The sequence below is a fragment of the Petaurus breviceps genome, unplaced genomic scaffold (genome assembly GCF_028583685.1).
Source record: "Petaurus breviceps papuanus isolate PSGF00001 unplaced genomic scaffold, PetGlider_PUasm1.0 90750, whole genome shotgun sequence".
NCBI lineage: Eukaryota > Metazoa > Chordata > Mammalia > Diprotodontia > Petauridae > Petaurus > Petaurus breviceps.
In genome coordinates, this window is record NW_027187335.1 from 1,386,936 (window position 1) to 1,401,193 (window position 14,258).

At 41.3% G+C, this 14,258-nt stretch overlaps 1 protein-coding gene across 8 annotated transcripts in view; it reads right to left on the reverse strand.

Annotated features, from left to right (window-relative positions):
* MSI2 (musashi RNA binding protein 2) overlaps positions 1-14,258 on the reverse strand; it is a 542,542-nt gene that overhangs the window by 138,540 nt on the left and 389,744 nt on the right. The gene's annotated exons all lie outside the window — the stretch shown is intronic.

A 14,258-nucleotide genomic window follows, 5' to 3' on the forward strand; every position in this document is an offset into this window, starting at 1 on the left:
CACACACACACACACACACACACACACACACACACACACACACACACTTTCTCTCTCTCTCTCTCTCTCTCTCTGAAACATTATATAAGAGAAGTCATAAAAACCCAGCAAGGCCACTGTAGGTTCTGCTTTCCCATGGATCATTTCACCTCCTTGGCTTCATACCATCAGGAGAGGAATCTTCCTTAACTAGAAGGTGAAGTTTAATTCATTTCCATAGATACTTAGTAATCATCTATTACAGGCCAAGCAGTACAAGGCTACAGTGGTAGGGGTTGGAGATATAAAGATGAAACAAGTCATTGTCTAATCTGCCCCCCAAGTAGTTTACAATCTAGTGACCATGAACATGTATAGAGCTCCTTAGAGGACAGATTTTAAGTATAGGGATGAGAAATAACAATTGATACATAGGACTGAAAAGTACTTCACATTCACTATCTTATTTCATGTAGAGCTGATTCAATTTTTCTGATCCTAGAAACAACCTCTCTCCTTTTCCTTCCTTCCTTCTTCCCCTTCCTTTTCTTCCATCCCTCCTTCCCTACCACCCATCCTTTCTTCCTTCCCTTTTTTTTTTCCTCTTAAGCTCCAAGACCTGATTTCACTAGCAGAGAAATGTAGACCAGCAACTTATATATAACTTGCAGTCTTAGAGAGCTGCCCAAGGCACTGAGAGGTTAAATGCCTTTTAGCACAGTTCAGTTATGTTTTCTCAGCAAAGACACTGTGGTAGTTTGCCATTTCCTTCTCCAGTGGATTAAGGCAAACAAAGATTAAGTGACTCGTTTAGGGTCACACAGCTAGTATGTGTCTGAAGCTGGATTAAAAACTCAGTTCTTCTTGATTTAAGACCCAGCACTATATACAACTGAGCCACTTAGCTGTCTCTGACACATAGTAGGCACTTGACAAAACACCAGCAGACTTACTTGTGGTTACACAAAGCCAGTGGGTGTCAGAAGTGGAATTTGAACCTAGGTCTGTCTGAGATCCAAAGCACCAAAACGCCTCTTAGGATTTCTTTAAAAAAAAAAACCATTAAAAAAAATTCTGAATTTAGCAAACACAAAAGAAAATGGGCATTACCATAGGCACAGCAGAATAGAAAACGAGGATCGCACATGGAAATGCAGCACTATCATGTACAACTTACTTTTCTTTTGAAATATATAATCAATTCAACAAAATTGTCCGACCTGTCTGTCATTCTTTCTGGCCTTCCTTCTGTTCTCTTGTATGCATTAAAAAAAGCTTTAATGCCTCTCTCTCTCTCTCTCTCTCTCTCTCTCTCTCTCTCTCTCTCTCTCACCTCAGAGCTTTCTTCTCCAGTTTCAATGACATTTGATCAATGACCAGTTACTGCTTATTACATGTTACAGTATTATACTGGGTATACAAAGAAAAAGGAAAATCAGCTGCTGCCCTCAAGGAGCTTATATTCTAATGGGGCACACAAATGATAGATGGCTCAATAGATCGATATCAGAGTAACAGAATGGAAGGAATGCAGTCTTGGCAGGATTGGCACTAGCAGCTGGAAGCATAGGAAAACACCTGCTGGAGGACAACATACTTGAGTTCCTGGGTGGGAAAGTGATCCAGATGAAGATGCAGCAAAAGAAAGAGAAGAAGTAGTCATATAGGTAGAGGAGAGCCAAGAGAGAGGAGCATAGTCATGAAGACCCAGATAGAGGAGAGGATCTAAGAGGAGAAGGTGGTTAATCTTGCCAAAGGCTGCAGAGAAATCCACAAGGACAAGAACTGGGAAAAGGACATCTGATTGGGCAATTGAGAGATCATGGGAGACTATGGGGAGAGCAGTTTTGGTTGGATGAGGCCAGAAGCCAGATTGCAGCAGGTTTATTAGAAAGAAAAGTGGAGGTACCAACTGTGGATGATCTTATGAAAATTAGCCAAGAAGAGGAGAGATACAGTATGACAGCTGGGGGATGTGGTAGGATCTAGTGATGGGTTTTTTTAATGGTACACACCCATTCATGGGGGCAGCTACATAGTATAGCGGATAGAGTGTTGGACCTGAAAACTTATCTTCCCGAGTTCAAATCCAACCTTACCAGCTGTATGACCCTGGATCTGACATTTAACCGTTTGCCTCAGTTTCCTCAACTGTAAAATGAGCTGGAGGAGGAAACAGCAAACCACTCCAGTAACCTCTGCTAAATTTATGCATGTGTGCACATGCACACAAACACGTGTACACACACACACACACACACACCCTGGGAAATATTACATAAGAGAATCATAAAAACACAAATGGAACCACAAAGAGTCAGACACAATTGAAATGACTGAACACCAACAAATGCATTCGTGCCTACCACAAATTAAGTGCAAGGTCTTTGGTATCTCTTTCTCTTTTGACTTCCCTTGTACTTTTTGGCAGTCCAAATCACAAGGCTTGCATGCCACCATTTTCTTTGAAGACAATATTCTAGCAGATCCTTCTGCTATATTATCACTACTACTATTATACTATACACTGTCAGCTGTCCACTCTAATGGCACGTGGTGAAGAATAAGAAACCAAGTGTAAACCAGGATGGAGAAGAAGCAATTCCACCATGTTCAGGTTGTGTGTGTGTGTGTGTGTGTGCATGTGTGTGTGTGTGTGTGTGTTGGGGAGGACATCAGGAAGTGGTGGGCACATATTTACTTGGAATGACCTGCCTTAGGCAGCAGGAGAGTCTCTTAGGTAATAGATTTAGTATTCAAAAAGGTCTAGAAAAGACCAGAAAATGTATCAAATCTAACATGATATTTAGACTTTCATACTTAAATGGATTCGTGGTGTCATTGATGTAGGTAATCCCTAAAACCTTGTGATGGTGTACATGTTTGACTAGGGAAGGCTGAGTCATTCTGACATTGTGAACTCAGAGGGCCACTGGGACAAGAATACCCAGCTCAAGAGTCAGGATCAGGGACTTGCTGGTTAACAACTGGTTAAGGCAGCTGTACTTTACAGTAACCCAGCATGGACAATATTATGAATGACACTCGCAAGCTGCCAGCTCAGGGACTCATTACTGTCAAGGTACAACATGGCGGCCTGCCAAGCCCCCAGCTTTCACACTCGCTATGCCAGAACATCCACACACAATTTAATTGCATTATAATTTCAAAAGTGCTTTTCAAACTGGAAAAAGGCATTCACTGATTAACCAGCGAAGAGCAAAATTGTTTATGAAATTGAATACAAAAAGCTACAGAAATGTAATTGGGTCGTTCTAGCACCTAATTTTCAAGCCATTTTCCCCACTTATTTAATCACGAGACACAAAAGGAGCGACTGAATTGACTTCATACTAATTAGATTACTCCCCGCGATACTCTAGGCCCATATTCCAACTGGTTGATAGCAATGTTTTAAAATGAAACAAAAACGTAGCAACAGCTTGTCTGAGGGATATAATGCATTTATTTTTGATAGGTCCATCCTTTCCAGTGATGGTGTAAGCCATTTGCCAAAACATTACCCAAGCTCTTTACCCTAAGTGGCCATGAAGAAACATCATTGGATGAAAGACAGAGATCTGGGAGGGACCTCAGAGACCATGGAGTCCATCCTTTTCGTTTTATGGATGAAGAAACTAAGACCAGAGAAATTAAATGACCTGCCAAGGGGACCAAGAGGCAGAGCAAAGACTTGAACCTAGGCTTTCCAACTCTTTATCTCATACATCATATTAAATCCTGTTTGTGTCAATGACTGAGATGAAGGCATAGATAACATGATTATCCCAACATTTGGAAGGGATGAAAGGTTGGACTGGCAACAGATTCAGTATTCAAAAAAGTCTAGAAAATATCAGAAAATGGAATTTAGTAACAAGACGAGATTCAGACTTCTATACCTCAATGGATTCCTGGTCTCATTGATGCAGGTACCCCTACAAAGCTATGCATAAATTAGATTGTTTCTTTCAGAGTATCAGCAGGAAGGCCTTCTTTTTCCCTCTCCCTGTCCCCAGCAATATGCTTTCAGATGGTGGGACAAAACTAGCAATAACCTTAGACAGTCGGTTCCCTCATGTTAGATGTGTCTTACTCTTGAACAATTAAGTCTCAGGCTTCAATTACACAAACTGTCAGGGCATTGATTTGCAGACTTTTGAGAACTCTCCAAAGAGTCCATTGGGTTAGATGGACCTATGGTCTCACTAGTGAGGGCATCCCTCCATTCATTCCCATCCTGTGAGAGGCTGGTTCTTTTGCATATCCTTTTGAAGCTCCTCCTTTCAATAGCAAAATGACCCTCAATCTATCCATCTCTTGTGATATCTTTCACACAATTTCTCCACAAGTAATTCTCAATAACATGGTGTCTCCTGCCTTTGCCTAAATCTTTCCACTGTCCTGCTTATACTGTTTTATTGTTCAGTAGTTTTTCAGTCTTGTCCAACTTTTCACGACCCCTTTTGGGTTTTTTTTTGGGGGGAGGGGAAGGTAGGGCAATTAGGTGACTTGCCCAAGGTCACACAGCTAGTTTTGTGTTAAGTGTCTGAGGCCGAATTTGAACTAGGGTCCTCCTGACTCCAGGGCCGTGATCTATTCACTGCACCACCTAGCCACCCCTGGGGGTTTTCTTGGCAAAGATATTGGAGTGGTTTGCCATTTCCTTCTCCAGCTCATTTTAGAGATGAGGAAACTGAAGCAAACAAGGTTAAGTGACTTGCCTCTGTCACACAGCTATTAAGCATCTAAGGCCAGATTTGAATTCAGGAAGATGAGTCTTTCTGACTCCAGGCATGACCCTCTATCCACTGTACCACCGAGCTGTTTATATTCACATACATATAGATTAAACACAAAATCTGTAGCATCTTCGAAAAATTAGAAGCACACAGAGAAAGATCCTTCAATTGACTTAGGAACAATGCTTAGAGGTGGAAGACAGAGAAGGATCTGACTTTCTATCTCAGCTCTCTGGCTTACTACCTGTAGGAACCTAGACAAATCCCTTCTCTCCAAACCCTAGTTTCCTAGTGTATAAAGTGAAGGGGGGAGGGAGATGGGAGGCCAGAAGACTTCTAAGGTGCCTTCTGGGTCTAATCCTATGATCCTATTACCACCTTATCTGGCTAGGCAAGGCCTTTGGTGCCCCACCCCCTAGTTTTCAGAATCTTTAATTCATTTATTTATTTATTTTTAAAGCAATTGGGAGTTAAGTAACTTGCTCAAGGTTACAGGGCCAGTTATTTCTGGGTGTAGTGCTGAGTATCTGAGCCCAGATTTGATCCCCAGGTCATCCTGACACTGGAGCCGGTGCTCTTACTCGCTGAGCCACCTGGCCACCCCTCAGAATCTTCTTTCATACACTAATTGCTGACACTAAAGTGAATTCATGACAGCCTCAGCCCAAGACTTCAATTATCTATTACTCTCACCACAGAGTTGTCTCTTGGTTTTGGAGGGGTTCAGAAAATATAATTAGCAGTTTAAATTCTACAATATTTACTCACTCAACACTTGCATTTTCACACCAACTTTTCAACCTCAAAATGCAAAGCCAAGATAAATTCCAGACCTCAGAACTCTGACAACCCCCCTCCCCATAGCCTGCTCAAACAGGGTTAATTGGAAGTGCTGTCCCTGTAAACAGTGATACTCTGAGATCCCCTCTTTGACAGTCATGCCTGTCCAAAGCAAGGTGAAAGGGCTTTTTCTCCTCTATATACCTGCAGACATCCTTTTTTTTCTATCCACAGAGCATCTTTCTCCTGGCTTTTTAGCTCATTTTAAATTTTATTGGGTGCAACACAATTGATTATATAATCAAATGTAAAATGTAGATTATCGGGATAGCTTAGTACTTCACAGGCCATTTCCTCAGTCTATCTGGGGCTGTGCCAAAATGAATTAGCCTACATTAAGCTTCAAGTGCATATTACCTTGGCTGTATTTGTTTCCACATTTAAGATGGGTCTTGTTCTTGGAGAATGAGATCCCATCATTCAATGACAGAAAAAGTCTGGGCAGTAATGTGGGAACCCTCATCAGAAATCTTGTTCTTTTCAAATAGCAGACCTGGACTGCCTTCCCTTCCTCACCCATGTCTCTAAGCTTCTTTCAAGGCTCAACTCAGTCAGCCCCTTCTGATCCCTGCCAGCTGTTAACATTCTCTCCTTCCTCAAATTATCTTATATTTATTTATGTGCTTTCATGCTGCATTCCCTAGTAGAATATAAACTGCTTGAGGACAGTAAGCATGTAATACAGTGCCTTGCACATACAATGTATATGATCAATATTTATTGAATTGAACTGAGTAAATGGCTGCTATGCTTTGAATCCTATTTGTTGACAGTTATGCCATCAAGGAGCACAAATAATTTCTCCAGTTCATGAGGATTTTCCCCCCTTACCCCTCATAGACACTTCAGGGTGACACAGGAGGCCAAATGAATGAACCTAGCCTTCATTACTGTCTGTCCACCATAAATCATTACTCTCTCTGGGCAAGGGAAGAAGTGGTTATTTACAGGGTAATGGAGATGCCTCACCACCTCAGTGAATTATCACCAAGCATTGAAATACCTCAAAGAAAGGAACCAAGATTGTATTTGTCTTTCTTTGCTAAAAAAAATTCAACCCTATCCATCTGAGACCCCCTCCTCAGAGAGCCTGATTAAAGTAGCTACTTACTAACCGTGTGAACTTGAGCAAGTAATTTTACTTCTTTGGGACTCAGTTTCTACCTTTTGTAAAATGAGGGAGTTTTGCCTAAGGACTACAATTAATCAAACAATCAACAATCATTTAACAAGTGCCTACTCTACAGGAAGGGAGATGAATCACAAAGAAAGACAAATGACAGTCTCTGGCTCTCAGGAGTTCACATTCTGTTGAGGGAGTTAACATGTAAGTGACAAGTTAATACAAAATAAATACAGGAACAGATAATGCTCAAAGGGGATGGCTCCAGCAACCTGACTCAGGGAGGGGAGGGAGTCAGCAGAGATCTCTTGCAGAAAGCAATGTTTGAGCTGACTTCTGAAGGAAGCCACGGGGCAGAGCTGAGGAAGAAAAGGTGTTTCACACCCAGATGTTCTCCTCCTCTCAGCTGCTAGGGAATGGATGGTGGAGGGGAAAGAGGGCTTTGGAATTCTGATTTCATTCATTAGAACAGATTTAATCAATATAAATAAAGAAATTTCCTGAGTCAATACAGATCAGTAACTATTCTGCAATAGTCTCAGAGAGCCTCTTGGGGCATTGGGCCATCAAGAGACTTGCTGAGGGGTCACACAGTATGTCACTTAGGCAGAACTTGAACCCAGGCCTTCCTGCCTCCCTAGGTTAGCTCTCTAACCACTACTCTACCCTACCTCAATCATCAACAAATTTTATCATTGACAAATGTTTATCCCCCATCTTCTGTAAACACAAAACTATGGGGAATGTAAAGAAACACAAGGCTATCTAGGTTAAGAGAGTTGGGGAGATAAAATAAGTCTTGATGGAAAAATGAATCCAAGGTTGTATGTATATATATATACATATATATATATATATACTGAGTGACAAGTGATTATTATTCATAATCAGTCTTGTACAATTTAGCACTTAACATAAAGAACAGACTTCACAGACTAATTTTGAGTATCAAATGAGATAACAAACCTTGAAGCATTATACAAAGTATTGTCAAAATCTTAAGGCAGTTTTAAGCTATTAAAACCTTTAATTTGGGACACCCTGTATAAATGCTAGTTGTCTTCTTCCTCTACTGCTACTGCTACTACTACTACTACTACCACCACCACCACCACCACCACCACCACCACCACCACCACTACTACTACTACCACCACCACCACCACCACTACTATCACTACTAGTACTAGTACTAGTACTACTAAGTTGTGCACTTACCACAATGCCTGGCACATAGCAGGTGCTTAATAAAGGTTTACTGATTGATTGAGTTGTACTGTTCCCAAATCTGTGTGTTTCAACCTTACCTTCGTAGTAAGATCATGAGCTCCCTCCCTGAGGTGTTTCTTTTCTATCTTCCTTCATTCACTTGTATAGTGCTGGTCACATAGTCAGTGCTCAATAAATAATCTAACCGATTTCATTGGGATTAATGGATTTACTTATCCCAATCTCTGGTTGTCTGGTCACAGGTGATATTCTAAGTCTACTGGCCCACATCTGGGATCAGGAGCTTGTTATACTCTCAAGAGAAGGGGAAAGGGGAATACCCACAAGTTCCAAGGAGCTGGGGGGGGGGGGGTTTGAGGCAGTTGTGATGATATAAGACGATGAGCCAAATTTGTGCCACCATCATCACTGGGACCCAGGTTGCCAGGTCAAGAGAGAGATGCACTGGGAACTTTAAGCCCAATTCCATCAACACCAGAGCCTGGCATGGCATGATACCAGGTGGACACAAATCCAAGAGCTCATTCCAAGCATTAGCAGAAACCAAATATCCAGAGACTCAATGCAGGTGGAGACAGGGATGGGGGTAGGCAGGGAAGAGAAGCAGGCTGAAAGCATTAGGGTCAAAAGGATCCAAATGAAAAGCCAAAGAAAACCAGTGACATAATCTTAGGGTCCTAACAATACTCAGTTTGCAAGATCATCTTCTCTCAAGTTCATTGGCAACATCAATAAATATTTTAGCTTCTAGGCGATTCTTAATTACGGCTGCATTTAAAACCATCCACCTGTACCCCAGGCCTATCTGCAAATCTACAAATATATCAACACACACCCTCTCACTTTGGAAGAACAGGTATGTGATGACACAGAATCCTTTGTATCTCAAACACGACAGTATCCACCGTATGACTAGAAACACACAGGCGAGACATAGCCATAAATGACGCCCTCTTTATCAGGCTGTGCTTGGGAAATGAGATACAGTTGTTGGAGGTACAGCTACATTCTCCATTCTGGTTCAGGTGCATTGGTTAGTGAAGCATGTAAGAGGAAAGACAACAGCATCCTTGTGAAATGCCTCCTCACAGAGACTACTAGAAGGAGGCTGGTCTCGTAGCCTATGCTCTGACCAAAGGAGGGGGGAACCCAAAAACCCATTTCTGAGCAAGCCATGCTGGAGGCACACAAAGACTTTTCTAGAGCTGGATGTTACAGGCCATCTTGGACTGTTTATGTAATAATGTTTATATAATAAAAACTCCTTAATGTGGACTTAAAACATTCAGAATTTATGATAACCTGCCCTGGATCAGGCTGGAGGCCATCTTCTCATTATTTCAGAAGAAAAGCTTTCTCTCCTAGTGGAAAGTGTGAGGCGCTATTTAACCTACTCATGGAAAGTACTCAAAAACTTACTTGTTTTTGAGGGCAACATCAAACTATTTTAAGAGTAGACTGTAGCATGGTGGAAAAAGCAATGTGGGGGGCCTGTGTGGTGGAGCAGCTAGAGGATGCATCTGGCTTCCAGGCTGAAGTCCCGTTTGGATGCTGCCCAGTTGTATGACTTCGAGCAAGTCATTTAACTGCCAATGGACTCAGTTTCTTCATCTGTAAAATGGGGGTAACAATATCTGAATCATCTACTTCATATTATTATTATGAGGCTCAAAAGAGATAATGTAGATTAAAAAACCTCCAAAACTAAATCATTAGCATTTATATAGTGTTTCAAGATTTGCAAAGTGCTTTTACATGTGTTTTCTCACTTGATGCCTATGACAACCCAGATGGCATAGGGGCTATTGTTATTCCCATTTTCCAGATAAGGAATCTGAGTCCAAGAGAGTTGATGTGGCTTGCCTGGGGTGGTCACACATATATTATGTATCTGTGGCAGAATTCAAACTCAGGTCTTCCTGACTCCAAGTCCAGTATTCTATGTACTGTACCTCTAAATAAGAAGTTAATATTAAATAAAAGTTAGAAGAAATGGATCAACTACTTGCTAGTTGTCTGACCTCAGAAAAGTAGTTTTACCTCTCTGGGTCTCAGTGTCTGTAAGATCTCTGAGAGCGGGACTCAGTTTTCCCCCCTCCCCCAGCGCAGATAATAGTGTCTGATGCATAGTAGGCACTTAATGCTTGTTGACTTGATTAGACTAAATGATTTCTAAGGTCCCTTCTTGCTTGGATATATTATGATCCTATTTACAAAATGAGTTGTACTATTCATTAGTGCAGATCTCCAAGGACCTGAGCTTGTCATTATTTTATTAGACATTAGTTTGCATTATTATGTGATTAGGAGATTAAGGAAATGGCATGAAATTCTTTTTTGGCATTCGAAGCCTTTTATAATCTGGCTCCCCTAGTTTTCTTAACCTTCCCTTCCCCCCCTCACCCTCAATGAACTCTGTGATCCATTGACACTGTCCTCCTTGATGCTGCTCAAACAAAACACTCCACTTGCCATATCTGGGCATTGTCACTGGCTGTACCCATCTCTGGAATGTTTTTCCTCCTCATCTCTTCCTCCTGGCTTCCTTCAAGCCTTGGTCAAAATCCTACCTCTTACAAGGAACCTTTCCCAGTCACTTTAATTCCAGTGCCTTCCCTCTGTAGATACCTGCCCCCTTCCCCCCCAATTATCTTGTATATAGCTGTTTGTATGTTGTTCCGCCTGCCCCTTTCCCTCTAGACTGAGAGCTCCTTGAGAATAGGGACTGTCTTTTCCCTTTCTTTGTATCACCAGAGATTAGCACAGTGCTCGACACATAGGTACTTAGCAAATATTTCTCGATGAATTCTTTCAAAAATATTTCGCTATTTAGACTTTGTACTGCTTTAAAATGGCCCTCTGTGTAGTTAACATAAATGTTTTCCTTTTCCTAGAAAAAAAATTCTATGTTTTTCCCCTACTGCCAGAAGGTTGCACACAAGGAGATGAATTTTTTTGGCTAAAGGAACTCATGAAGACTATCTACTAACATGTTGGGGCTGGAACCTGTTGGTAGAGGAAGGACCCAAGCTTATTAAACCACAGACTTTGGAAGTACTGAAAGAGCATATGCCTTCTGCATGTATACATATTACTGTGCAAGAAGCCTGATGTCATTTGCTGCGAAAGTCAGGAGCAAAGTGAAAGCATATCACCAACTCCTCTGTCTGTCCTGTCTTAAAAGGCAGCTTCCCTGGTTTTCAACCACAGGCTGATACAGAGATATCCTTGCCTTCACCTTACAAATCTTATCAAATCAAAGGGAGCCATTTGGCTTAGGGTCAAGAAATGATGGGTTGAATTAAGATACTAACTTTCCCTTTATGTACAGCCAGAATACACATCCTCCAAAGAAAAAAAGGAAATTAACACTAGCTGTATGACTTTGAGGAAGTCATTTAAGCTCTCAGAGTCCCAGGTTCATCTTCTTTAAAATGAGGTGGGTTGGACTAGATGACCCCTAAACTTCTTCCAGGACTGCTTCTCTGTGCTTGATATTAATTGTGCATACTAGTTTCTCTTCAGATTATTTTTAGCTGGAGTTTCAAAATGAGCTTGTTGTTAAGTGATTTTTTCAGTCATGCCTGACTCTGTGACTCCATTTGGGGTTTTCTTGGCAGAGATACTGGAATGGTTTTCCATTTCCTTCTCCAGTTCATTTTACCAATGAGGCAACTGAGGCAAACGGGGTTAAGTTACTTGCCCAGGGATACACAACAAGTAAGTGTCTGAGGCCAGATCTGAACTCAAGAGATGAGTCTTCCTGACTCTAGACCTGGCACTCTGTATTCACTGCACCACCTAGTTGTTCCTGGAGATGAACAGAAAGGAACTAATCCAAAGGCATGTACCATTCAAGGATACATTCTTTAGAACAGATTGTCCAGGGATTTTGTTTTGTTTTTCCTCGACCTTCTTGTTGGCCTGTGTTCTGGGGTCAGTATTTTCAGGTGTTTTTTCAGTGAGGAAACTCCCTCAACCAATGACATTTGGCAGATGTCCTACAATTTATATAGTCTTAAAGAGTTTCCTGGGGGCAGAGAGAGGACAGTGAGAGCTTAAATTACATAGTCAGTCTGGATCAGAAAAATGACTTGAACCCAGATCCTGACTCTGAGCTTGGCTCACTACCCATTAACTACATGGCACTGCCTCTCAGCGTTAGCTGTGTACAAATGTTCATTGGAGAAGTAAAATGAGAGAAAAGTGAGCACAGAGAGTGGCTTTTTATGAACTTCTTTAGGCTAACACGATTTAGGGAACTGAGTTATCAGTAAAAATAGATACATGAATATTGTCCTTAGGGGCAGTCCAGCTTTTTCCACAACCTTGAAATGTATGCAACTTGGGAGATTAGACCTCCAAAGAATGAATGTTTCCTTTGCATGTCTTTTACAGGGAATTCTTCAAAGGACAAAGGACTTGGCCCCACCTTGACCGCCAGGGAATTGTGGTTTGATTTCTATAGATAATTTGTTCCATGTCATAGGGTGTGTTTGCCATTGTTCCTTGTTTGTTATTCAGTCATTTCAGTCATGTCATCTGACTCTTCATGACCCCAGTGGGGTTTTCTTGGCAAAGATACTGGAGTGGTTCGCCATATTCTTCTCCAGTTCATTTTACAAATTAGGAAACTGAGGCAAACAGGGTTAAGGGACTTGCCCAGGCTCACACAAGTAGTGACTAAGGCTGCATTTGAACTCATGGAGATGATTTTCCCTGACTCCAAGCCCAGCACTCAATCCACTGTGCCACCTGGCTGTCCTTCTTCCTCACAAATAGGAACAAAAACAGGTGATCTCCCTCTCATGTCAAAAGACACCATATCAAACCTTAGAAGTGAGTATTGACCTAACATTGAGTATGATGTCCTGGTGCAATTGAGAGAACAGTGGATGTGGAGTGAGAGCATCTGTCCTAGAATCTATGAATCCATCACTCACCACCTAGATGACTTCTTCCACTAAAATGAAGGTATTGGACCTGATAGTCTCTCAGATTTCTAGGATCCAGTTATATGGAATGATCTGACTTTATGAAATCAATCTGTCCACTCACTTTGCTTCAAAAGATGCCACTGGGCAAGGTTGAAGGGGAATTGTGGATTTTAAGACCCTTCTCCTCCTCTCCCTTCCCTTTTTAACACCTGTCCAAGATCAACCAGGTAGTGAGTAGCAGAGCACAGATTTTCCAATGTTCTTTTTGCTGACCATGTTTGTTACATTGTGGTCTATAAAGGAAGTTTTTGTTTGCTTGCTTGTTTTTTACTATATCTGTCTTTTTACATTTATTTGCAATATCTCTATTTTTGTAAGTTCCATGTGGTGTTGAGAAATATGTTATGTTCTTTAGCAGTCCTGTTTAGAAGACACCTTTTAAAGAGCCTTTTAGCTCTAATTTTTCTAAGTGTATTCAGTTCTATAGTTTTCTTTTCTAATACATTTGTTAAATCTGCCCCAAACTGAGAGACACCAAAATCTCCTGTCGCCATTATATTACTGTATATATCTTACTGTAATTCAGTTAATTTTTCCTTTATGAATTTAGAGCGCATACATATATCGATTAGTTCATGCCTATGGTATGGCTCCTTCCAGCACAGTATAGTTCACTTGTTCATCTGTTTCTTTTTAATGTGATTTGTTTGTTGTTGTTATTTTATCTGATAGTATGACTGCAACTCTTGCTTTTTTTAGATTCACCTGAAATAGTGAATTTTGTTCCATCCCCTCATTTTTATTGTGTACAACTTTGCTTTTTAGGTGTGTTTCTTATAAGCAACTCCAATGATCTCTGAACTACACTGTGTTGAACCCATCATGATAATGGGTTCACCCCGGCCAACGGAGCCGACCTGGTTCCCCCTCACCACATGGGTGAGGAGAATGTGGGCTCTGCCCATTTTCTGACCAAACAAATCTTATAAGCTTTGTTTAACTCAAAATCACATCACCATGACCCCAAGTAGCCTGGCAGCACTGTGATGTAGCTCTGTTTTTGGATAAGGCCCAAGAACTTCCCCAACTCCATGCCACTCATCTGGGAAAAGACAGGAATTGGCAATCTTGGGGTTGGCAAGGAATCTTTCAAGCAATGAAAGCAAGGCAGATCAACATGGATGGTATAGACACTGACACAGGTACATCCCCAAGAACACAGCCCCAAAAGCTGAGGGAAAACAGATGCTTCTTCCTATTAGGCTTTGTTTTCCCACTAAAATAGCCCACTTGTCCAAATGCCCAAGTCCTATGGCGATAGCATCAGGACAATTACTCAGACACATCAGTGACTAGACAGTGCATTGATTCTCCACGTTCAGGATCTTGCTTGCCTATACATATTAG